The 25382-nt window shown below is 46.1% G+C and overlaps 2 long non-coding RNA genes across 9 annotated transcripts in view; one reads left to right on the top strand and one right to left on the bottom strand.

The window, feature by feature from the left end:
• LOC105470810 (uncharacterized) overlaps nucleotides 1-25382 on the top strand; it is a 185463-nt gene that overhangs the window by 18155 nt on the left and 141926 nt on the right. The window lies entirely within an intron of this gene.
• Nucleotides 645-23801, bottom strand: LOC139361823 (uncharacterized). Of its 3 annotated transcripts, none has more exons than XR_011619513.1 (3): nucleotides 23663-23801; nucleotides 20133-20282; nucleotides 645-763 (listed from the first exon to the last, which is right to left on the bottom strand). It is a non-coding gene; the product is annotated as an uncharacterized lncRNA (long non-coding RNA). The 3 variants fall into 3 exon arrangements; XR_011619514.1 differs by lacking the exon at nucleotides 645-763 and adding an exon at nucleotides 16231-16310; XR_011619515.1 differs by lacking the exon at nucleotides 645-763 and adding an exon at nucleotides 19900-20037.

Raw genomic sequence — 25382 nt, 5'->3', positions numbered from 1 at the left:
CTCTCCCTGATACCTCAGATACAAATCATTGAATGACATTAAAAACCCCAGCTAGAGAGAGGCCAGGAAAGTCCAGTCTCAGCCCACCCACCCATCCCAGCCCTTCCACCCATCCCAGCCCTTCCACCCATCCCAGCCCTTCCACCCATTCCAGCCCTTCCACACCAGTGCACTCACCTGATACGCAGAGGGCTGTGTGGGTCATCACTAGCCTGTGTGACTATATTTCACATTTGAAATTATTCCCATGCATAGCCAAGTTCCTCTGCTGTTTGAAACCAATGAAGAGGTGAGACAGAGTGAAGATAATATGGCTAATACTTGGGAGGCAGGCAGGGTCTGTGCATCTTCATTCTTATCTAGTGTCAGTGTCCTGTGAGAATACCAGTGTTGGCTTTCATCTGTGACTGATAGGCATGTGGTGATTGGTCCAAAAGTTCAGGCAAATGGCATTGAAACCAACACCATCAATAAATATAAAGCAGCCGTCTCTTTAAAGTCTGACATTTCCTCTTACGTGATTTATAAATAGGAAGGGGGGCTTGAAGGCTGAGGAGAAGGAAGAAGAAAATAAGCAGGCTGGAAAGAGCCAGCTCCCTTCCTCCTCCGTCTGTGCCCTCCCCATCTCTCCTTCCTCCCCTCTGCTTTTTGGCATCAATCCCCACTGCACCTCGGAGCTCTGACTGATGTAATTCTAGAAGAGATGCGAAGGTGACACGTGATTCACCTCTTCTTGCTTCTCAGTCTTCCAGGGATGATATCACTAGAGTAAGAAGAGATGTTTTGAATGAAAATAAAAGAAAGACCCTAAAACTACTTTGCTCTTGGAGCTCAGAGGGAAAAGAATGGAGCAACAAAAGCAAAGCTAAGTCATTAGCTAAAATACACCTTCCAGAAAACACCTGAAGTCTGGTTTACTCATCAAATTTAGCTTTTCCTTCTTGCAAAGTGAGGCTCTTGTTTCTTCATGACTTAACCTGATGGTACTTTAAATGCAGTGAGACACTTTCCACATTCTTTCCCAGCCTAGGTCATGCTCCACGTTCAACAATGCAGTGTTGACTGCATGAGAAACAGAGTGGCTTCCGGCGGCGTGCAGTCGCCCAGGGGAGGCAGTGTGAGTCGGGGAGGAGGCATTCATCCACTTCTCACAGCACAAACATCCCAGGTTCACTTCTACCATTTGTTGCATATGTGAGCAGGAAGGTGGGAGGAATAAAATGGCATAAAATAAACAGTAGTGTTTCATACCCTCCCAACTATTACAGCTTCAGAGAACCCCCTCCACACACACGTGTGTGTGCACATACGTGGTTTCCCTAAAGAAACACCTCTCGCTGCCCCACAGTCAGCAGAACAGATTTTAAACAAATTAAAAAGGCTCTGTTACACTAAGAAAGCACAATGCTTTCCCAGGGGACAGAACTGTTTTTGAGGGTTCTGCCTGTGAAGAGAGAGACCACTGGTTGGTAGAATCTACCCCTGGCACCACATTGGAGATTTAAAAATCTCACTGGAGTTGCCAAGGATTATGAGAAACATGCAAATTCTATTAGGAGCAAGTTGCTGTCTTTTCTAACAGGATTTAGTAATTTAATAAGTAGAACTCTTTCCTCTGTGTGGTATGCATCAGTAGTCCAGCATCTGCTGGTGAGTGATGCATGACAGAGCTAGAAATGTGCAGGGACTGCTGGGGTAGGAGCCATGGCTGACACATGGGCAACTACTCAGGGCTCCAGGCAGCCAGGAGGGTGCTCGGCCCAGGGCGCTCTGCACTCTCTGCTCCAGGCTTGTTGCACATGGCCACTGTCTTAGTCCATTTAATATTGCTATAAAGGAATACCCGAGGCTGGGTTATTTATTTATTTATTTATTTATTTATTTATTATTTTTTTTTAACCATTATTATCCAAACATTATTATTATTTTTATTATACTTTAAGTTCTAGGGTACATGTGCACAATGTGCAGGTTTGTTACATATGTATACATGTGCCATGTTGGTGTGCTGCACCCATTAACTCGTCATTTACATTAAGTATATTTCCTAATGCTATCCCTCCTCCTTCCCCGCTCCCCACAATAGGACCCGGTGTGTGATGTTCCCCTTCCTGTGTCCAAGTGATCTCATTGTTCAATTCCCACCTATGAGTGAGAACATGTGGTTTTTGGTTTTCTGTTCTTGCGATAGTTTGCTGAGAATGATGGTTTCCAGCTGCCTCCATATCCCTACAAAGGACATGAACTCATCCTTTTTTATGGCTGCATAGTATTCCATGGTGTATATGTGCCACATTTTCTTAATCCAGTCTGTCACTGATGGACATTTGGGTTGATTCCAAGTCTTTGCTATTGTGAATAGTGCCGCAATAAACATACGTGTGCATGTGTCTTCATAGCAGCATGATTTATAATCCTTTGGGTATATACCCAGTAATGGGATGGCTGGGTCAAATGGTATTTCAGTTTTAGATCCTTGAGGAATTGGCACACTGTTTTCCACAATGGTTGAACTAGTTTACAGTCCCACCAACAGTGTAAAAGTGTTCCTATTTCTCCACATCCTCTCCAGCACCTGTTGTTTCCTGACTTTTTAATGATTGCCATTCTAACTGGTGTGAGATGGTATCTCATTGTGGTTTTGATTTGCATTTCTCTGATGGTGAGTGATGATGAGCATTTTTTCATGTGTGTGTTGGCTGTATGAATGTCTTCTTTCGAGAAGTGTTTGTTCATATCCTTTGCCCACTTTTTGATGGGGTTGTTTGTTTTTTTCTTGTAAATTTGTTTGAGTTCTTTGTAGGTTCTGGATATTAGCCCTTTGTCAGATGAGTAGATTGCAAAAATTTTCTCCCATTCTGTAGGTTGCCTGTTCACTCTGATGGTAGTTTCTTCTGCTGTGCGGAAGCTCTTTAGTTTAATTAGGTCCCATTTGTCAATTTTGACTTTTGTTGCCGTTGCTTTTGGTGTTTTAGACATGAAGTCCTTGCCCATGCCTATGTCCTGAAGGGTATTGCCTAGGTTTTCTTCTAGGGTTTTTATAGTTTTAGTTCTAACATTTAAGTCTCTAATCCATCTTGAATTAATTTTCGTATAAGGAGTAAGGAAAGGATCCAGTTTCAGCTTTCTACTTATGGCTACCCAATTTTCCCAGCACCATTTATTAAATAGGGAATCCTTTCCCCATTTCTTGTTTTTGTCAGGTTTGTCAAAGATCAGATGGCTGTAGATGTGTAGTATTATTTCTGAGGGCTCTGTTCTGTTCCATTGGTCTATATCTCTGTTTTGGTACCAGTACCATGCTGTTTTGGTTACTGTAGCCTTGTAGTATAGTTTGAAGTCAGGTAGCATGATGCCTCCAGCTTTGTTCTTTTTGCTTAGGATTGTCTTGGCAATACAGGGTCTTTTTTGGTTCCATGTGAACTTTAGAGCAGTTTTTTTTCCAATTCTGTGAAGAAAGTCATTGGTAGCTTAATGGGGATGGCATTGAATCTATAAATTACCTTGGGCAATATGGCCATTTTCACGATATTGATTCTTCCTATCCATGAGCATGGTATGTCCTTCCATTTGTTTGTGTCCTCTTTTATTTCACTGAACAGTGGTTTGTAGTTCTCCTTGAAGAGGTCCTTTACATCCCTTGTAAGCTGGATTCCTAGGTATTTTATTCTCTTTGAAGCAATTGTGAATGGGAGTTCATTCATGATTTGGTTCTCTGTTTGTCTGTTACTGGTGTATAAGAATGCTTGTGATTTTTGCACATTAATTTTGTATCCTGAGAGTCTGCTGAAGTTGCTTATCAGCTGAAGGAGATTTTGGGCTGAGACGATGGGGTTTTCTAAATTTACAATCATGTCATCTGCAAACAGGGACAATTTGACTTCTTCTTTTCCTAACTGAATACCCTTGATTTCTTTCTCTTGCCTGATTGCCCTAGCCAGAACTTCCAACACTATGTTGAATAGGAGTGGTGAGAGAGGGCATCCCTGTCTCGTGTCAGTTTTCAAAGGGAATGCTTCTAGTTTTTGCCCATTCAGTATGATATTGGCTGTGGGTTTGTCATAAATAGGTCTTATTATTTTGAGATATGTTCCATCAATACCGAATCTATTGAGAGTTTTTAGCACGAAGGGCTGTTGAATCTTGTCAAAGCCCTTTTCTGCATCTATTGAGATAATCATGTGGTTTTTGTCTTTGGTTCTGTTTATATGCTGGATTACGTTTATTGATTCGCATATGTTGAACCAGCCTTGCATCCCAGGAATGAAGCCCACTTGTTCATGGTGGATAAGCTTTTTGATGTGCTGCTGGATTCTGTTTGCCAGTATTTTATTGAGGATTTTTGCATTGATGTTCACCAGGCATATTAGTCTAAAATTCTCTTTTTTTGTTGTGTCTCTGCCAGGCTTTGGTATCAGGATGATGTTGGCCTCATAAAATGAGTTAGGGAGGATTCCCTCTTTTTCTGTTGATTGGAATAGTTTCAGAAGGAATGGTACCAGCTCCTCCTTGTACCTCTGGTAGAATTCGGCTGTGAATCTGTCTGGTCCTGGACTTTTTTTGATTGGTAGGCTATTGCCTCAATTTCAGAGCCTGCTATTGGTCTATTCAGGGATTCAACTTCTTCCTGGTTTAGTCTTGGGAGAGTGTAAGTATCCAGGAAATTATCCATTTCTTCTAGGTTTTCTAGTTTATTTGCGTAGAGGTGTTTATAGTATTCTCTGATGGTAGTTTGTATTTCTGTGGGGTCGGTGGTGATATCCCCTTTATCATTTTTTATTGCATCTATTTGATTCTTCTCTCTTTTCTTCTTTATTAGTCTTGCTAGCGGTCTATCAATTTTGTTGATCTTTTCAAAAAACCAGCTCCTGGATTCATTAATTTTTTGGAGGGTTTTTTGTGTCTCTCTATCTCCTTCAGTTCTGCTCTGATCTTAGTGATTTCTTGCCTTCTGCTAGCTTTTGAATGTGTGTGCTCTTGCTTCTCTAGTTCTTTTAATTGTGATGTTAGGGTGTCAATTTTAGATCTTTCCTGCTTTCTCTTGTGGGCATTTAGTGCTATAAATTTCCCTCTACACACTGCTTTAAATGTGTCCCAGAGATTCTGGTATGTTGTATCTTGGTTCTCATTGCTTTCAAAGAACATCTTTATTTCTGCCTTCATTTCGTTATGTACGCAGTAGTCATTCAGGAGCAGGTTGTTCAGTTTCCATGTAGTTGAGTGGTTTTGATTGAGTTTCTTAGTCCTGAGTTGTAGTTTAATTGCATTGCGGGCTGAGAGACAGTTTGTTGTAACTTCTGTTCTTTTACATTTGCTGAGGAGTGCTTTACTTCCAACTATGTGGTCAATTTTGGAATAAGTGCAATGTGGTGCTGAGAAGAATGTATATTCTGTTGATTTGGGGTGGAGAGTTCTGTAGATGTCTATTAGGTCCGCTTGGTGCAGAATTGAGTTCAATTCCTGGATATCCTTGTTAACTTTCTGTCTCGTTGATCTAATGTTGACAGTGGGGTGTTAAAGTCTCCCATTATTATTGTATGGGAGTCTAAGTCTCTTTGTAAGTCTCTAAGGATGTGCTTTATGAATCTGGGTGCTCCTGTATTGGGTGCATATATATTTAGGATAGTTAGCTCTTCCTGATGAATTGATCCCTTTACCATTATGTAATGGCCTTCTTTGTCTCTTTTGATCTTTGATGGTTTAAAGTCTGTTTTATCAGAGACTAGGATTGCAACCCTTGCTTTTTTTTGTTTTCCATTTGCTTGGTAGATCTTCCTCCATCCCTTTATTTTGAGCCTTTGTGTGTCTCTGCATATGAGATGGGTCTCCTGAATATAGCAAACTGATGGGTCTGACTCTTTATCCAATTTGCGAGTCTGTGTCTTTTAATTGGACCATTTAGTCTATTTACATTTAAGGTTAATATTGTTATATGTGAACTCGATCCTGTCATTATGATATTAGCTGGTTATTTTGCTCGTTAGTTGATGCCGTTTCTTCCTAGCATTGATGGTCTTTACATTTTGGCATGTTTTTGCAATGGCTGGTACCAGTTTTCCTTTCCATGTTTAGTACTTCCTTCAGGATCTCTTGTAGGGCAGGCCTGGTGGTGACAAAATCTCTAAGCATTTGCTTGTCTGTAAAGAATTTTATTTCTCCTTCACTTATGAAACTTAATTTTCCTGGATATGAAATTCTGGGTTGAAAATTCTTTTCTTTAAGAATGTTAAATATTGGCCCCCACTCTCTTCTGGCTTGTAGAGTTTCTGCTGAGAGATCCGCTGTGTCCGATGGGCTTCCCTTTGTGGGTAACCCGACCTTTCTCTCTGGCTGCCCTTAACATTTTTTCCTTCATTTCAACTTTGGTGAATCTGACAATTATGTGTCTTGGAGTTGCTCTTCTCAGGGAGTATCTTTGTGGCATTCTCTGTGTTTCTTGAATTTGAATGTTGGCCTGCCTTACTAGATTAGGGAAGTTCTCCTGGATAATATCCTGCAGAGTGTTTTCCAACTTGGTTCCATTTTCCCCGTCACTTTCAGGCACACCAATCAGACGTAGATTTGGTCTTTTCACATAATCCCATATTTCTTAGAGGCTTTGTTCATTTCTTTTTACTCTTTTTTCTCTACATTTCTATTCTTGCTTCATTTCACTCATTTGATCTTCAATCACTGATACTCTTTCTTCCAGTTGATCGAGTCGGTTACTGAAGCTTGTACATTTGTCACGTGGTTCTCATGTCATGGTTTTCATCTCTATCAGTTCGTTTATGGTCTTCTCTGCATTGATTATTGTAGTTATCCATTCTTCCATTCTTTTTTCAAGGGTTTTAGTTTCTTTGCGCTGGGTACATAGTTCCTCCTTTAGCTCTGAGAAGTTTGATCGACTGAAGCCTTCTTCTCTCAACTCATCAAAGTCATTCTCCGTCCAGCTTTGTTCCGTTGCTGGCGATGAGCTGTGTTCCTTTGGAGGGTGAGATGCGCTCTGATTTTTTGAATTTCCAGCTTTTCTGCACTGCTTTTTCCCCATCTTTGTGGTTTTATCTGCCTTTGGTCTTTGATGATGGTGACATACTGATGGGGTTTTGGTGTGGGTGTCCTTTCTGTTTGTTAGTTTTCCTTCTAACAGACAGGACCCTCAGCTGCAGGTCTGTTGGAGTTTGCTTGAGGTCCACTCCAGACCCTGTTTGCCTGGGTATCAGCAGTGGAGGCTGCAGAAGATAGAATATTGCTGAACAGTGAGTGTTGCTGTCTGATTCTTGCTCTGGAAGCTTCGTCTCAGAGTTGTACCCAGCCGTGTGAGGTGTGAGGTGTGAGGTGTTGGTCTGCACCTAGTGGGGGATGTCTCCCAGTTAGGCTACTCAGGGGTCAAGGACCCACTTGAGCAGGCAGTCTGTCCATTCTCAGATCTCAGCCTCCGTGCTGGGAGAACCACTGCTGTCTTCAAAGCTGTCAGACAGGGACATTTGCATCTGCAGAGGTTTCTGCTGCTTTTCGTTTAGCTATGCCCTGTCCCCAGAGGTGGAGTCTACAGAGGCAGGCAGGCCTCCTTGAGCTGCAGTGGGCTCCACCCAATTTGAGCTTCCTAGTGGCTTTGTTTATCTACTTAAGCCTCAGCAATGGCGGGCGCCCCTCCCCGAGCCTGGCTGCCACCTTGCAGTTAGATCTCAGACTGCTGTGCTGGCAATGAGGGAGGCTCTGTGGGCGTGGGACCCTCCTGGCCAGGTGTGGGATATAATCTCCTGGTGTGCCATTTGCTAAGACCCTTGGTAAAGCACAGTATTAGGGTGGGAGTTACACGATTTTCCAGGTGTTGCGTGTCTCAGTTTCTCTTGGCTAGGAAAAGGAATTCCCTTCCCCCTTGTGCTTCCCAGGTGAGGCGATGCCTCGCCCTGCTTCAGCTCTCGCTGGTTGGGCTGCACCCGCTGACAAGCACCGACTGTCAGACATACCCCAGTGAGATGAACCTGGTACCTTGAAAATTCAGAAATCACCCATCTTCTGTGTCACTCAGGCTGGGAGCTGGAGGCTGGAGCTGTTCCTATTTGGCCATCTTGGGTGCCCCCGATTTATTTATATTTATTTATTTATTTATTCAGAGACAAAGTTTCACTCTTGTTGCCCAGGCTCGAGTGCAATAGCATGATCTTGGCTCACCGCAACCTCCACCTCCCAGGTTCAAGTGATTTTCCTGCCTCAGCCTCCCGTGTAGCTGGGAATACAGGCATCCTCCACCTCGCCCGGCTAATTTTGTATTTTTTTTTTAGTAGAGACGGGGTTTCACCATGTTGGTCAGGCTGGTCTTGAACTCCTGACCTCAAGTGATCCACCCACCTTGGCCTCCCAAAGTGCTGGGATTACACGCATGAGCCACCATGCCCAGCGAGGCTGGGTGATTTATAAAGAAAAGAGGTTTATTTGGCTTAAGGTTCTTCAGACTGTACAAGAAGCATGGTGCCAGCTTCTGCTCTGGTGGGGCCTCAGGCTGCTTCCACTCATGGCAGGAGGTGAACTGGAGCAGAAATCACATGGCAAGAGGAAGGAAGTAAGAGAAGGGGAGAAGGGCAGTGCCAGGCTCTTTTGAACAACCTGCTGTCATGTGAGTGAGAGAGAACTCACTCATTGCCTCCATCTCCCCATAGGGAGAGCATTAATCTATTCATAAGGGATCCACCTCCATGACCCAATATCTCCCATTAGGCCCCACTTCGAACACTGGGATCAAATTTCAAGATGAAATTTGGGGGAACACACATCCAAACTACAGCAGCCACACCTGGATCTGGCTTTACCAGTAGCCGGGGCCGTTTCTGTTCCTTCTGGCTCATCCCTGTGCGTAGGCCCAGTGTCCCCTAGACCAAACCTCCACTGCTGGCTCCAAAGCTCTTGTGACCCAATTGGAGCAGCCTTGACTAACCATCGTCTTGGTGGTTTGAATGGTGAGAAGATGGCCCTGGAACTTGGCACTCCTTCCTTCCTCTTTCTTGAGTTGCTCGGTGGTACCCGAAAAGGACCTTGTTTCTAACCCCCATGGGGAGTGACACTTCTGAAGGCTTCCTCTTCTCCCCTTCTCTTCATCTCTAGCCCATCCCGTTTCTCCATTTCACACCTCATTCCCCTATGGCCCAGCTCCCCACCTGAATTTCTCCTTTCCACAAACCTAGCTGAGATCTTATATTGCCTGAAAGAAAAGATAGCCCAGGCTTTAAGGGAAAATCAAACCAAACACATAGGCATCAGCCAGCACCAATCCTGTAATTCCAGGGCATGCTCAGGGACCAAGACCCATGGGTCCAAACTCCTAGACTGATGCGCGTTTAATAGGCTTCCAGTTATTTTATTATTATTATTTTTTGAGACAGAGTCTTTCTCTGTTGCCCAGGCTGGAGTGCAGTGGTGTGATCTTCACTCACTGCAACCTCTGCCTCCAGGGTTCAAGTGATTCTCCTGCCTGAGCCTCTAAGTAGCTGGGATTACAGGTGTGTACCACCACGCCCAGCTATGTTTTTAAATTTTTAGTAGAGGTGAGGTTTCGCTGTGTTGGCCAGGCTGGTCTCGATCTCCTGATCTCAAGTGATCTGCCCACCTTGGCCTCCCAAAGTACTGGAATTATAGGCGTGAGCCACTGCGCCCAGCCTAGGCCTCCAGTTTTTATGGCATATAAATAAATTGTTAGCTTTGGGATGGCAGAAACTGGCATTTGGATTTCCCCTTACTTTCCCCCTTGTTTGTATTCCCTCATTTCATACACGGTAGATGCTTGATGAGAACTATTTCTGATGTTGTTCACCAACCCCCCCATTCCCCAAACCAAGTGTGAATGAATATGTACTGGATGCATGACGCTGGAGGTGAGGAGGCTGGGCGTCTGTCTTCCTGGGGAGAACGCTGCTGGTGGGTGGGGTGGCAGCCCCCAGGGGAACTTTGTCCTCTTTTGCCCCCACCCTTGGGATCTGGTGTGGTGAGACCCCATCCTAGAAGAGTGGGTCTATTTTGTGCATGGAGAAGCTCTTGCAATTGTATCATTGTTATGAATCATCTGTGTCCTTCCTGGTTGGCTGAATTCTTCAAGGACAGGCGTATGTCTCAGGCAGCTCTGATTTGCCACACTTAACACAGGGTCTGGCATCTAGTAGGTACTCAGGAAATGCAAAGGAAGGGGTAAAGGAGTGATTCCACTCCAGGAGAGGAGAACAGGTCTAATCAAGCTCAAGGTCACTGTCCAGAAGTAGGAACCAAGGTTTCAAGGATATATGTTTGGTGAGGAGGGAAGACTGGAAATCATTCAATTCCTCAACTCTCCATGAGGTATATTTAATTCCCAAGAATTTCCTTGGAATGTCCCTGACCTTCTAGGGAGGGGTGGTTCTGGTTTGGAGAAGGATGGTTTATTTGGAGTCGACTTTGAGTGGAATTGGAGTCTTATCCTTGCTCATCCCAGCCCCAAATTAACTGCCCAAATCTCCCTAAATTGTGCCCAGTGAAGACTCAAACAATGTGACGGTGTGGCAGAAAGCCAGGGAGATACGGGTCCAGGCCTGGAGTGCCCCAGACTTCCTCAGTGTGTGAGTCAGTCAAGTCACTTCCACTCTCCATCCCCTGGATCCTAACAGGTAAATGGGTGCCTTGTGTCAGACAATAGCAAGACTTTCACTATTGTGACGTAAAGAAGCCAAGGTTAAGGTCAAGAGTGTTTCTCCCTTCCCCCTTTCCCTAGCAGGACAAAACAGAAGAAGCCTCTGACTATGGGCTAGAAACTGAGGACAGAGCTAGTCTTCGGGACCTACGTTCCTGGACCTTCACCAACGTCTGGTTTGGAAGTGACATTCCCTTGGCCAAGCCAGGAACCACCTGGTAGATATCCCTTTCATTACCTCAAAACTTAGAGGCCATGGTGGGTTCTGAAACGGGAACTGGCACTGAATCCAAGGGCCAAGTTAGGGCTCAGAGAAGTGCAATCACTTGCCTAAGATTACTCAGCAAGTTGGGACCAGAACTCACAGTCCCCTGACTCCAAGTCCTACACTCTTTTCCCTGAATCCTTTACGGTGGGGATAAGTTAGTATGGAGGCAACCCAGGTGCTGTCCAAGGAAACTTGGCAGAACCTAAGCATCTGATCAGAGGCCACGAGGGCATCTGGCAGCCGGGTGTTTGGGGCTTCTGGCAAGGGAGACCAAGACCCACTTGAGGAAGTCTGGGAAGAAGAGTGAGTTGTTGGCCTGGGAATGCTTCCCTGTCTGTCCTGCAGCAGGCTCCTCCTGCTCCAGGACTCACCCCCACCCTGGATTCCTTCTCTAAAACAGTTGGGTCTTGGCTGATGATTGGGGAGTCTCCCTACCCTCTGCTCCAGGATCAGCCAATCATGACTCACCAGCTCACTTCAAAATCTTGTACCCTCTTTCATCCTGAGAGCCAGACACAACCTCATCACCCCTTGGTTACAATCCTTTCATTTTACAGATAGGGAAACTGAGGCCCAGAGAGGGGAAAGGACTTATGCGTGTGCCACAGGAAGCTTACAACAGAGCCAGGATTAGAACCCAGGTTTTGTTTTCCCCAGTCTCTTTCTAAGATGCCACACTGCCCTCTTTCAGACACTCAGCAACAATGCAGGGAGCCCCACTGCCCTGGGGACACCGGTCAGTTGTATGTGTGTGAATCTCAGGTCTCTCCCCGTTCTCACGCTGGTAGAGTCTCCACTTTTGCCACCTCAAGCTATTGTTCCTCAGTCTACAGTGAATATCCCAGACACTCGCCTAAATGACCTTTCCATGGACCTGACAGTTTAGTAGGGGACTCCTGAATATTAAAAGTCTTTGAGATCTAAAAGGCCAAATATTAAGGCTATTTTTAGGCACCATGATGGGAGGAGGCCAGAGTGGGCAGTAGCAAATATTTCAGTGCAGGGAGTACTTTTAATCACTTTGTAGATGTTCTTCTAACAACATAAGCCACATTCCTAAGGGTTCCAATCTTGCAGCTGAACTCCTGCCCAGAGAAAGAGAAGATGAAGTTTCCAAGGTCACATGAGTTCAAGGAGGGAGGGTGGGTAGGGACGCTGGGTCCTACATCAGCACTCTCTCAGTTCTGTGTTCCAGTTCAGGGCTTGCCAATGATTCCCAGGTACCATTTACAGATCTACAAAACCATCAGCAGTTCCTTACCCGCAGCTTCTGTCTGTCCTCCCCCAAGGCTTCCCCTGTGGAGAAACCTGCCTTCATCTTTGTATGTCGACTTGCCCGCAGTGGCTCTGATTCCTAGGGGAACCCTCACTGGTGCTCACCACCTGATTTCCAGTAGAGGAGCTCATCTCTTCGAAAGACCAGCATGTGATTCAGTGCTACTGTTTGTGTCTGCACCAAACCACGCTGCTTGTCTGAAAGAGATGCACAGACACACCCAGGTATATGAGGCTTTCCCTCTCTTATGTCTGCAGCAGTGGTTGCAGATGAAGGAAATTTATAGAGTCCATGGCTGGTCAGATCCTTTTGGTGGTGTCCACACTGATGAGATCAAAACAGATTCCAGTCATATACGATAAATCTGCCACTCCATTCCTCTGCCCCAGGTCTTAGCAAGTGTCCAACGTTACCTGACAAACATGGAATTGGGGGCTGGATGGCGGAGGAGCAGGGGAGAAATATTCCTGTGGGTGAGACTGTAAGGTACAGCTAAGGAGAAAGGCACTTAAGACCCAGTTCCCGCGCTGGTTTTCCCACATATTAACTCTTTGACCTTGGGCAGGCTTCCTTTTGGCACCAATTCTTTCTGTGAAATAGAGATGGTAGTACCTAATCAAACTCTCTCTCAGGTGGTGTTTAGGCTCAAAATCTAAATGTTGGACCAGCAGGTGCCTCGTAAAGTGCGGTACAGGAAAGGAGTGGTTGCTGCTGGAGTATTCACACGGAAAGAATACAGTCTGGCTGAGTGAGCTTCAGTGAGGCTCGCCCACGTTGCCAGTGTGCCCACGGGTAGGAAGATTTTCAGAAACATATCTCATGGCCCAAGGTGGGAAAACCCGAAAAAAATGAAGTAATCTATTAAGAGTAGGAAGCAGTAGGTGGGTATTTGAATGGCAGGCTTCATGTGGAAAGATTGTGGGCTAACTTTCCATCCGAAATGCTCGATATCCACATGGGCTACATGGCCATCTCCAGCCCAGTCTCCTCCCTCAGCTGTGGCAGGAGAGCACGGCAGCTGCCCTGTGCTCTCTGGCTGCATTTTTATTTGTTCCATATAATGGGATTCATTTAGTCAGCATTTGATTATCAGCCCGTATCAGTGTTACTGATGTGATTAGTGTTCTATACTCAAGCACACACACACGCACAACTGCCCAAAACTTTCCACAAATATTTGCAATTGTGATTTCATTTACCTCTCAAATAGATGCCTAGATGCCCCTGAAATGGACACACATCCTCTGAAAGTAATTCTTCAGACTGATTATTTTCTAGAAATGTGGAGGTTCTGAGGTTTTTCTTGGAGACATATGCAGAGAGAATATACACAAGAACATGTGGAATCCTCTTATCCTGCTAGAACGGTGGTGTGTGTGTGTGTGTGTATGTGTGTGTGTGTGTGTGTGTGTGTATGTTTCTGTGGGTATGCCTGGGACTGTGCTCTAGGGTGGATATGAGCTGTATTGTCAACTCAACCTATTGTGCTTGGCGTTGGTGTGAAATGATCAGTGAAAACTCATAGCGCAATGAGAGGGCTATGCTGATCCTCCCAGATCTCTGCCAAAACACCCTTCAGATCAATCATCCTTTCCTTTCCATTGTGCTCTGAGTTTTCTTCTTTGTTTGTTTTTAATATTAAATGTGATTATACAAATCGAAACCACTGATTCCCTTTGGGAATGCTCTGTATTGCTGGAGACCATGGTCCAAAGATGCCTACTGCTGTGATGACTGTGGATTCATTTGCTCAGCACAGTCCTGGTTTATGCCTGATGTTCTCACATAATTACAGGAGAGCTGCCTTTCACTCTCAGGGTGTCCCAGTTTGATGATAAATGATAAATGATATAGCCACCTCCCTGTAACCTAGGCAATTTTGTCAACCTGCGTGTGTCTTCATTCATTCATTTCTGTTCTCTCCTTCACTGAAGGCACATTTCCAAGGTCTACTGTGTGCCAAGCACCGTGCTGGTTCTGGAGGGAGGTGGGAGAGTGTGGGGAAGGGGTAAGATTAAGGGATAAGGTAGGGGGCAGGGAGACGAGATGCAGTCTTTGCTTTTATGGAGCTTGTAATTCAGCAGAAAAAGACAAAGCGTGTAAGACCAATCCAACATAAAGGCGTGGTCAGTTTATGTGTAAAGTATTGAAGGAAACTAGTGGAGGGGCAGCCAACCCACCCAAGGGAGGGAGGGAGGGTGATTACAAAGGGCTTCACAGAGGAGATGCTCATTCTCTTTAACCATCAAAGTGGGTCTCTTCAGAGGCTCTGCCTGGAGTCACAAAGCTGCCTGACTAAGGTTCTAGAGGAAGCGTCATTCTCCAGAACTTTTTTTTGGTGGTGGGGAGGTGTTTTTGGAAATCTCCTACCTGCAACCTCTCTCCAGCCCTGTACTTTTAAAGGCCATTTCAGAAAAACATTCAAGTTTTCTTCCTCATTGGTCCATTTCTTGACCTGCGCACTTGGCCATCAGAAAAAAAATGGAATATGGTGAGTATAATTAACTAGGGTAGAGATTACCAGCTGCTTTAATAAATCTCATACTCTTACTGGCTTGACATAATAAAAGATTAGTTTTCACTTATGCAAGAGTCAGTGTGAATACTCTTGGTTGCCAGGCATTCATTCAGAGACCCAGGCTCCTACATTGTGGCTCCACCATCTCCTAGGGTAAGAGTCATGGGCCAGATTGGGCATGCCAGCTGTTTGTAAATGAAGTTTTACTAGAACACAGTCACACTCATTTACCTATGTATTTATGGCTGCTTTTGCAGTCTGACAGCAGTTGCAACAAAGACTGTGTAGCTCAGAAGCCTAAAATATTTACATCTGGCCCTTTACAGAAAAAATGTGTTTATCTCTATTCTAAGGTCTTGGAATTCTCTCTGGGACATCTGCATCTGGCCAAAGAATGTCCTCCAGTGGACAGAGAATGTGTATTATCATTTAGAACATTTTAATGGGCCAGGTCCAGAAGGGATACACAGAACTTCTGCCCACGTTCCATTGGCCAGAACTCAGTTCCTGGCTTTATGTCACTGCAAGGGAAGCTGGGAAATGTAGTCTAGCTGTGTGCTCAGAAGGAAAGAGAAATGGAGAAATGGGCTTGGAGAAGAAGTGTGCAGACTCTGCCACAGGTGGAGGGGCAGGCCTACTCATCCAAGTCTGCATGTACACTGGAGATTCATTTTTTTTTTTTTTTTTTTTTTAGAAAGGGTCTTGCTCTGTCACTCAGGCTGGAGTACAGTGATGTGATCATAGCTCACTGCAGCCTTGAACTCCTAAGCTCCAGTGATCCTCCTGCCTCAGCCTCCTGAGTAGCTGGGACTACAGGTGTGTGCAATCATGGCTGGCTAATTTTTTATTTTTTGTAGAAATGGAAGTCTCACTATGTTGCCCAGGCTGGTCTCAAACTCCTTGGCTCCAACAATCCTCCAGCCTCAGCCTCCCAAAGTGCTGAGATTACAGCTGTGAGCCACCATGCCAGGCCTGGAGATTCAAATCTTGTCCGAAACAGTAAAAGTACCTACTCTCCTGTCCTCTCTTCATTTTATGACCACTGGCTCAGGTTTATATGGACGAAGGCTTTAGAAGGGTCATGGGGAAATCATTTATTTATGCTTTGTGTCGGTGTTCATCACTCGGCTTGCACATGGTCCCAGGGGCTGCTTAAATATAGGTCGGTGCCCAGAGCCCAAGTCACTTCTCAGAAACTCGCTGAAAATCACATGAGCTCGAGACTAGAAGGAACGCTGGAGCTGGACTGTCTTTCACTGGGAGGAGGGGCGGTCCCTCAGTTCTTACGGCCCTTAGGAGCAGATCTCTCTTTCTCCCGGGACAGCCCAGCCCCTGGAAGGACAGCTGTGATTCTTGGAAAGTTCTTCTGAGACTTGTCTTCCTGCGAGCCGTTGCACCGTTCCTCCGTCTGCGCTGTGAGCTGCAGAGTGGGTCGTCTGGTTTTCTCCGGTGTGCAGGGCAGATCAGAAACTTGGCCATGACAGGCCTCCCACTCCACTTCCTCGTCAGACCCAGCCACCCTAGGGAAGCTGCCTGTGCTCTTCTTTCCCGGAGGCCTCAGCTGCCTTTTGCCAGGGAGCCTAGACACCTGCTTTCCAGATGACAGGGAGACCTGCATAGAGGTGTGAGCGCTCATTGCACGCTCTAGGAAGCCTCTAAGTGAATCCACCCCCTGCCATGGCCCCACTGAGATGCGTGACAGAGGAGCCACTGTCCGCTGTCAGAAACACTTCTATGGACTAGCTAATGCTTCATGCTGGCCTGGAAGGTGGGCAGGGCAGGTGGACCTTTACAGTTGCTTGGTGGGGCCACTCTGGTCCAAAGTCTGGCCTTCGGTTATGAGGGTCCTGGGGAAATACTGGGTTTCCATCCTCAAGAAGTTTACCTCCTTTATAATATATGGTAATATTTGGATTTGTGTTTTTTTGCTTTTTTTTTGAGATGGAGTTTCGCTCTTGTCGCCCAGGCTGGAGTGCAGTGGCACGATCTCGGCTCACTGCAAGCTCTGCCTCCCAGGTTCAAGAGATTCTCCTGCCTCAGCCTCCCGAGTAGCTGGGATGACAGGCACCCACCACCATGCCCAGCTGATTTTTTGCATGTTTAGTAGAGAGGGGGTTTCACCATGTTGGTCAGGCTGGTCTCGAACTCCTGACCTCAGGTGATTCACCTGCCACAGCCTCCCAAAGTGCTGGGATTACAGGCATGAGCCACTGCACCTGGCTTGGATTTTTATTTTGTTTATTAGCATGTTACATTTGCAATAAACTAACCTGATTAAAAAGTAAAGGATTGCATAATGCGTTTTTAGAGATATTTCAATTCAAAATGGTGTTTTTAGAAAGGCTTATGGTACCTAGCAGGATTATCTGGGAAATTTACGGGTATGGGTTTTCATGGAATACAGCGTAATTTTATTATAATTATTATTTTCTGATAACATTAGGAATAAATCTGTTAATAGTTGAAATAAAGATATCATTATCAAGAAACAAAAAGAAGGGAGGAAAGACAAAAGAAAGCAAAGGAGGCAAGCTGCATCTTTCTTGGAGGCTCACCAGCAGCTGGAGGAGAAGCACAGGATTCAGACTCAGAGGCTGGGCTCAGCCCCGTCCTACAAGGCTCTCCTGTGACACTGCACAAGGTGGTGTGATTCTCTGAGGTCCTATGCTCTCAACTGTAAATAGGGCTAATTATACTACCTTACGACATAGTGCAATTCAAAGGACATCATACAGCTAAGCCACCTTTTACGGAAAAGTGTACAAATGTGAGGAATTTTCATTGCTGTCCTCCTGGAGGAGCCTGGAGGTCAGGCTTGGATTGGGTCTCAGCAGAATTAGGGAGCATGCCAGGGATAGAATCTAACCACACAGCAGCTGAGCCTGCTGTTTCCTTTTCTAATTGCTTCCTGGGATTCCTGCTTCCCCCAAAACATCTTGAAGATGGAGACCAAGTATTTCCTTCGGACCTGCATTAGGAAAGGCCAGACTCTCGACTTGGTAGCCTCGCCAAGGGACTGTCACCCTGGGAGGCTGTGTCTAGCCAGTGATCCCACCAGCCCTCCAAGCCTTTCTTCTTCTTTTTCTTCTTCTTTTTTGTGGGGGAAGGGATGAAGGCTCGCTCTGCTGTCCAGGCTGGAGTGCAGTGGTGCAATCTCGGCTCACTGCAACCTCCACCTTCAGGGTTCCAGAGATTCTCCTGCCTCAGTAGGTGGGACTACAGGCACCCACCACCAACCAGCTAATTTTTTTGTATTTTTAATAGAGATGGGGTTTTGCCATGTTGGCCAGGCTGGTCTTGAACTCCTGACCTCAGGTGATCTGCCTGCCTTGGCCTCCCAAAGTACTGGGATTACAGGCGTGAGCCACATAGTCTGGCCTCCAAGCCTTTCTTCTGAGGAGGTTGCTCTTCTGTGTATGTGGTACCTTTTAACTTTTGAAGGATGCTCTCAGATGCTTTCTTTCCTGATGTTCATAATCACCCAACGAGGCAGGCAGAGAGCAGTATTAGTAACTCAGTTTCCAGATTTGAGAGATCTGGGGGTTAATGGGTGAAATGGAGGAGAAAGGAAAGCGACCACTAAGTGTTTAGAACCTACCGTATGGAAACAAAGTGCTGGGCCAAAGGTGTGGGTTTCCGGTGGCGGAGAGTAACAGGTAGAACTGGGGCTGGAGTCCTGGTCTCCTGATTCTGCGTATTGCAGAATGGCACAAGGCAGAGGGGATTATGGGTAAGCAGTCCTGGGGGAGGGCGGGTAGACAGGAGAGTAACAGAGAGAGGCAGCGGAGGTGGAGAGGGAGGTTGGCAGTTGGCAAGTATGAGGCAGTGGGTGGGGTTGGGGCCACAGCTCCCATTATGTGGCTGTCATCAAAGTGCCCAAAGAAATAAAGGTTTGCAATTACAGGGAGACTTGGGTTTGGGAATCTCCCAGCAGCAGGGCCCAGATGTTAATTAAGCCTAAGATAGGTCATTATCCCTCTCCATTGGATTGAACAGAGGGAAACTGATACAGACGGCAGGTTAAATACTTGCCCATATGGCTGTTAGGTGTTATTATTTCTGGTTTTTAAGAGGCACCCAACATGGGGCTTTGGGGCTCAGCCAAGGGGAAGGAGGTCACATCTAAGTGCTAGTCACTGAGGAGGTTCCCCACTCCTCCCTCACAACTGAAGAAGGGCACTCGGCGTCTGCCCCGTGGCTGTTCTGGGGCCGTCCGACTTGTGTGCACACACTGAGGCCGCTGCAGAGCCGGAGAACAGCGTGCGGGGCGCAGAGGAGCTCTGCAGGGTGTTCTGCCCTCAGCCTGTCAGTGCAGACAGGGAGAGGAGGCGGTGAAACCTGGAATGACCAGCGTGGCGTGGACACCCACCAGTCTGAGTGGACACTGGCGATGGCACTGGCCAATGGGTCCTGGGGCCACTGCTTAGCCAGCTGTTAACTCTTTGATTGCTGAATCTTGGACAGGTGTGTGTAGTGGGTGCTCCCAGAGGAGACCCTTGGTAGCTGGGTGACACAAGAAGGAGTACTGGAGTGAGGTTTGGGTAAACAGGTGGCTGTTTAATAGATATGGAAGTAATTCAATGTTTTACCAATTAGTGTGGCTATAGTAGCAGATTATCAATCGTTAGAAAAGGACTTTTTAGATAAATTAATATACAAATATCAATGACTTTACAGTAATAATAATGACAACATATTATTATTATTTTTATTTTTATTTTTTGAGACAGAGTCTCACTCTGTCACCCAGGCTGGAGTTCAGTGGCACCATCTCGGCTCACTGCAACTTCTGTCCCCTGAGCTCAAGCAATTCTCCTGCCTCAGCCTCCTGAGTAGCTGGGATTACAGGCTCCTGCCACTGTGCTTGGCTAATTTTTGTATTTTTAGTAGAGATGGGGTTTCACTATCTTGACCAGGCTGGTCTTGAACTCCTGACCTCATGATCCACCCACCTCAGCCTCCCAAAGTGCTGGCATTACATGTGTGAGCCACCGCGCCCGGCCTATATTGTTGTTAATAATAATACTATTTAATCCCTTCACAGAAGCACTGGGGGCTTTGTTTTCATGCCTATTTTCCAGCGGGCTCCCTTCTAGATATAAAGAGGATGTTCCTGACCTGTGGTCAGTGGACAGGAAGCCTAGGCTAACTCTTGCATTTGGGATGGTGAAAAGGAGAAAGTGGTTCTTTCTTGCTCATTATCTCAGTCACCAGGGTTTTGATGTTACTGCAACACAGATGGCAACCTGTGGATAGGCCGTCTGTTTCTGTTCACCTGTATAGATCACGTCATTGTACACTGATGAAAAAGTGAGTTGCTCAGGATGTAACTTGTGATTCTAAACATCAAATAGAATGGCAAATAGAAACTGCATGTCCTATATCACCTGCAAAAGCGCCTTTGCCGATTGGTCTATCTCTATGTCACTCTTACCTTTGAAGCGAAGTTACAGGGGACGCCATTCCTCGACTGGCAGCTTGGAGAAGGTCGGCAATCATTTTCAGGCAAAGGCCATGGCATGACTTGGACTCCTCATGCTGCCTGTGGCTTCAGTCACTCCAGGTATACCAATTCTCCAGGATGCTATAAAGATTTCCTAATTAGACATTTATTGTGCTTGGAGACATGAGGATGAAGGCTGCTGGGCAGAGTGCGGCCATGATCTTAAAGATCAAAGTGAGATCTGGCTTACTTCTGGATCTTGACCTTATTTTTGTAGAGCTGAATAATAATAATAATAATAATAATAGCAAAGATGGAAAGAAGAGGCTTTTAAGTATTACAGTGGCCTAGTTATGCTCTACCTGGGAAAGGCAAACAGCTGTGAGTAACTCTAATTCTCTGCAGCATATCTGTTGAAAGGCTGACTGAACATTCAGGACAAGCCGTAGAACAGGCATGCCTGGATTTAAATGTCCAATCCTTTGTGTCAATCTTGGAGAATTAAACACAATCATGTAAACTACTGATTCAGGCCAGGCCTGCCATGCTTGTCCACAGCTCCCCCCACAGATGTCTGGTTTCTGAGTTGGCTCAGCCATGGGAAAGTCCCTGTTTAGGAGGACCTGCCTTTAATGTATTCTTGCTTTTCTCCTAAATTAGCATTCACCGTGATGCCTACAATCATGTTACAATCTACTTAAATCACCCAGGAATGTTTATAAAATACTTATAATGCAATAATTGAATTTCACAAATAATAACCCATATTTCACAGTTACAGCTTAGAACAACAATTTTATGTCCATGATCTCATTTGATCTTAAACAGCCCTTTGAGGTGGGCAGATGTTATAAGCTCCCTTTCATAGGTGAGGAAATTAAGCCACAGAGAGGGGGCATTGGCTTAGAGTCATAGTGTCAAAGATACAGCTGATCGTCTGGTTACAAACTGTCTTTTTCAGATGGAAAACCCAACTGGAACAAAGAGGCTTGCCCAGTTCTCCTAATAATTGGAGCAGAGCTGACATGCCAAGGGCATTTTTTTGCAATTATTTGAAGAAAGCCACCTGAAATCTAAGACACTGTCCATGTGATCAGTGGCTTCAGTTTGAATGTTCCTTGGGGTCAGAGCCTGGCCCGGAGCCTTTAACATGTGACCACCAGGGTTGTATTGAGCCCACAATTATCCAATTTAAAGCAACGTAAGAGACATAGAACCAAACTATTGAGGGTGGCACATTCAGTCCTGCGAGAGGGACAGAGAAAACAGGTGGGGCATTCATGGTGGTCCCGGGAACTTCAGCCACTCCAGAGGGTCCTGGAAGGCTCCATTGCCTGCTCCCCTCTTTCCACACCCCTGCCTCCATAACCTGTACTCCCCTCTGCCAGGAGCCTTGTCCTAGGCGTCAGGGTGGGAGAAGTCTCTGGCCCTGCCCCATTCCCACGGCCTCGCGCCACTGACCTCCTTACTGCCCTCCCCCTCTCTAAATCCCAAAAGGCTCTCCCACTGCCGGACACTGTGCCAGGCACTGAAGAATGGGCGACTTGCCACACAGTCCTGTCCTCAAGGAGCCTGTGGCTCAGGGAGAGGAGAGAAGGTCAGCGCTGCGCAGGACTGGTGGTGCTTCCCCATGGGGAGTGAACTCTCGGCAAAACGCCAGTGGAATGTGGAGATGGGCAGGGGCGGGAGGGGGGAGGAATGCTTAGCAGGGGAAGAGGATAATGCCCATGAGCCCAGAGGGAAGAGTGGGATTAGAGACTGGGGAAGGCATTTAGGCTACAGGAATCAGATGAGTCCCCTGGGGCCAAGTGTGTGTGTGTGATGATGAGATATAAACAAGGGTCTGTCATTAAGAGCTTGTATATCCAACAACTTTGACCTTCCCATTGAAAACCATGGGTTTGAAGGATTTTGAGGACAGAGGGCCTGGTGCCCTGAGGCGATGGTATAGGAACTTCCTGCTGTGTGGTGTGGAGGAAGGATGGGGGTGAGGAGGATCTGGAGGCAGACAGAAGGTGAAAGAGGCTCTTGCAATAGTCCAGGTGGGATGAAGGCCTGGGCTGAGGGAGAAATGCTGGGAATGCGGAAAGGGCAGCTTCCAGGGATATTTCAAAGGAATCACGAGGACAGTGAGAAAGAAAGAGTCAGAAGCGCAGGGCTGCGCTGCAGCAGCTGGTATTGGCTCGGGAGACTGATCGTGCGTATCTTTGTCCAATTCTGCTCTTAGGGATGCAATGCTGGTAGCTTTAAACCAGCTACGGCAGACGTATTTAACACCACAGAAGTCAAGAAAGGCCTTTTCTCTGCAGAGAAAACATTAAACGTTGTTAAACATTGACCAGCACGCCTCTGCCAAAATACCTGAGGCTTCTCCTGCTGTGGGTGGTCCCGAGGGCAGTGTTAGCTGGAGCTGCCTGAGGAAGCTTCAGAGGCAGGTGAGATGGCTTTGGGTAAGGGATAGGTGCGGTAGCTGTGGGGTAAGGAAGGCATTTCTGGTGAACCTAATGGTATGAGCAGAGGTCCCCCTACTTCGGGGGTATCTTGGCACAGAGCAGGGAACTTAAGTGATACTCAGTGACGATCGTGGGCTATTGTTACCTACATTAGGTCTTTATGTGTTGGTAGATTGGATGCACCAATGAAATGTTCCTGAAATCCTGACAGGTACATGGTGCCGGTTTGCCAGGAACCTGCCTGTGTGTGCCAGGAGTTCCGCTCCACACAGAGCTTTCCCTGCACCCAGCTGCCATGGTTCATTATTCACCTTAAGGGTGACTCAGAAATCAGCTTAGATTATTATTTAGCAGGGGAGGAAACCGAATCCCAGAGAGTGCTTCCGTGACTTTCTTAAGACCACAGTCAGTTAAACCTTCATCAGCATTAGAACTTTGGAATTAGAACTTGTATTAGTTATCCACAGCTACATAACAAATTTCTCCCAAACTTAAAGAAAAAATAAAAAACTGTTTTTTGGTTTTTGTTTTTTTTTTTTGAGACAGAGTCTCACTCAATTGCCCAGGCTGGAGTGCAATGGCATGATCTCGGCTCACTGAAACCTCCACCTCCGAGGTTCAAGTGATTCTCCCACCTCAGCCTCCTGAGTAGCTGGGATTACAGGCACCTGCCATCATGCCTGGCTAATTTTTGTATTTTTGCACAGATGGGGTTTCACCATGTTAGCCAGGCTGGTCTCGAACTCCTGACCTCAGTTGATCCGCACGCCTCGGCCTCCCAAAGTGCTGAGATTACAGGTGTGAGCCACTGTGCCTGGCCTTGTTTTGTTTCTAACTATGTTGCCCAGGTTGGCCTTGAACTCCCGGACTCAAGCCTCCTGAGTAGCCGTGACTACAGGCACGTGCCGCCAAGCCTGGCTTTAAAAAAATCATTTTAAGTGGCTTACAACATAATAAATATCTCACAATTCTTGTGAGTCAGGGATGCAGGAGTGATTTAACTCGGTGAATTTGACCTGGGGTCTTTCATGAAATTGCAGTCAAGATGTCAGCTTGGGCTGCAGTCACCTGCGTGGGGCTGGAGGATCTGTTTCCAACGGGCCCCACTCACAAGGCTGGCAAATTAGCACTGGTTGTGGGCAGAGGCTTTAGTTCTTCGTGGGCTGTTGGCAGGTGGCTTTAGTTCCTCACCAGGAGGGAGTCTGTATGGGGCTGCGTCTGCGTCCTCACAACATGGCAGCCAACTTCCTCCTGAGTGAATGATCCAGAAGAGATCAAGGTAGAAACTGCAATGCCTTTTATGACCTCACTTCAGAAGTCACACATCATCATTTCCATAATATCACAGTGGTTATACAAGTGAGTCCTGTTCGGCATGGGAGGAAAGAACATAAGAGGCAAAGATCACTCGGGACCGTCTTGGATATTGGCTACCACAGAACCCAACACAAGCAATAAGTCAAAATCATGAAGCTCCTGAAGTCAGAGGACATGGCTCTGCCATTTGGTAGGTAGGGATCCTGTTAAAGGCTCAGCTTCCTCATCTGGAAATGGAACTGTAGGCCTTGCCTGGTTTGCTGTAATGGGTTGTGATGAGAACCAAGCTACAAAGAGTGGTACAGATGTTAATTACAATGATTTTTCCTATGCCACCCATGGAAAAAAAAAATACAAGATACAGAATGCTAAATTCCAGTTTTTTTTTTTTTTTTTTTGACTGCTATTCAGCAAAGCATAGGAGACTTTCATGACACCTGGAGAGGCGGCCGTAGTGTATATGTCAGAGTATGGGTTCCAGAGCGAGGCTCCCTGGGCGCAGCCTCATCTCTTACCAGCAGCAGACCTTGGGCCAGATGCTGAAGCCCTTTGTGCCTTGGTTTCCTGACCTATTACTGTGGAAATGATGACAGTACCCTCCTCATAGCATTGTGAGAATTAAATTAGCTAATTCAGGTGAAGCATTTAGAAGAGGACCTCCTGACACTTAATAACTGCTTGATATAAATAATAGCTTCTGCTACAGAGTGGCCATGAAGTCTGGACATGCAGATATTATATTATCATGCATCATAAGGTAATACCAACAAACCGTTTATTATATATTCACCTATGTTTCCAGATATAATAGCCAACCTATATTAGTGCTCTGTTCCTGAATGTCCACGCAGTTTGCTGTGCTCTTTAGTTATACCTCTAATCCAGGTAGTTGATCTGGTGTAAGATTCTAATCTCCTGTGAGAGAGGAGAAGACCTTCATTACATGTATTAATGCTGGCCCAGCCTCTAGGCTCCCCCAGATATGAGGTGCTGTTAACGCTGCTCTCAGGTGCATTGCTCAGCCCCGTGGGGAATTTTATGACACCAACACACAGGGTGGAACAGATGTCCCCGTGCTATTAAGTTGATTTTGCAAACTGCAGTGGCCAGCCCCATAATGGCATAAAGATATGCTTTGCCCCGAAGGGGACAGGGTATTGGAAAACAGTTGAAAAGGCTTCTGAACAACCTGTGAGGGTGCCTGGGAGAGGAATGCTCCAGATAGGGAAGGTCTGGGGCTGCAGAGATGTATCCCATGTTAATAAGACACGTAACTCTGAGCACGTAAAACTCTTGAGCCTAGAAACTGGTAGTGTTGATGGCATTTAAGTTATGCTATGAAACACTCTTTGAAAATAATTTACCAGTTTCTATAAATACCCAGCTCTCTGGTTTGTGTAAAGGCTTTTTGTCTGTCTGTCTCCCTCCCTCCCTCCCTCCCTCCCTCCCTCCCTCTCTCTCTCTTTCTTCT

Source organism: Macaca nemestrina, chromosome 2 (genome assembly GCF_043159975.1).
Source record: "Macaca nemestrina isolate mMacNem1 chromosome 2, mMacNem.hap1, whole genome shotgun sequence".
Taxonomy (NCBI): Eukaryota; Metazoa; Chordata; class Mammalia; order Primates; family Cercopithecidae; genus Macaca; species Macaca nemestrina.
Note: the sequence above shows the minus strand (reverse complement) of the source record. Positions and strands in the feature narration are given on the sequence as shown.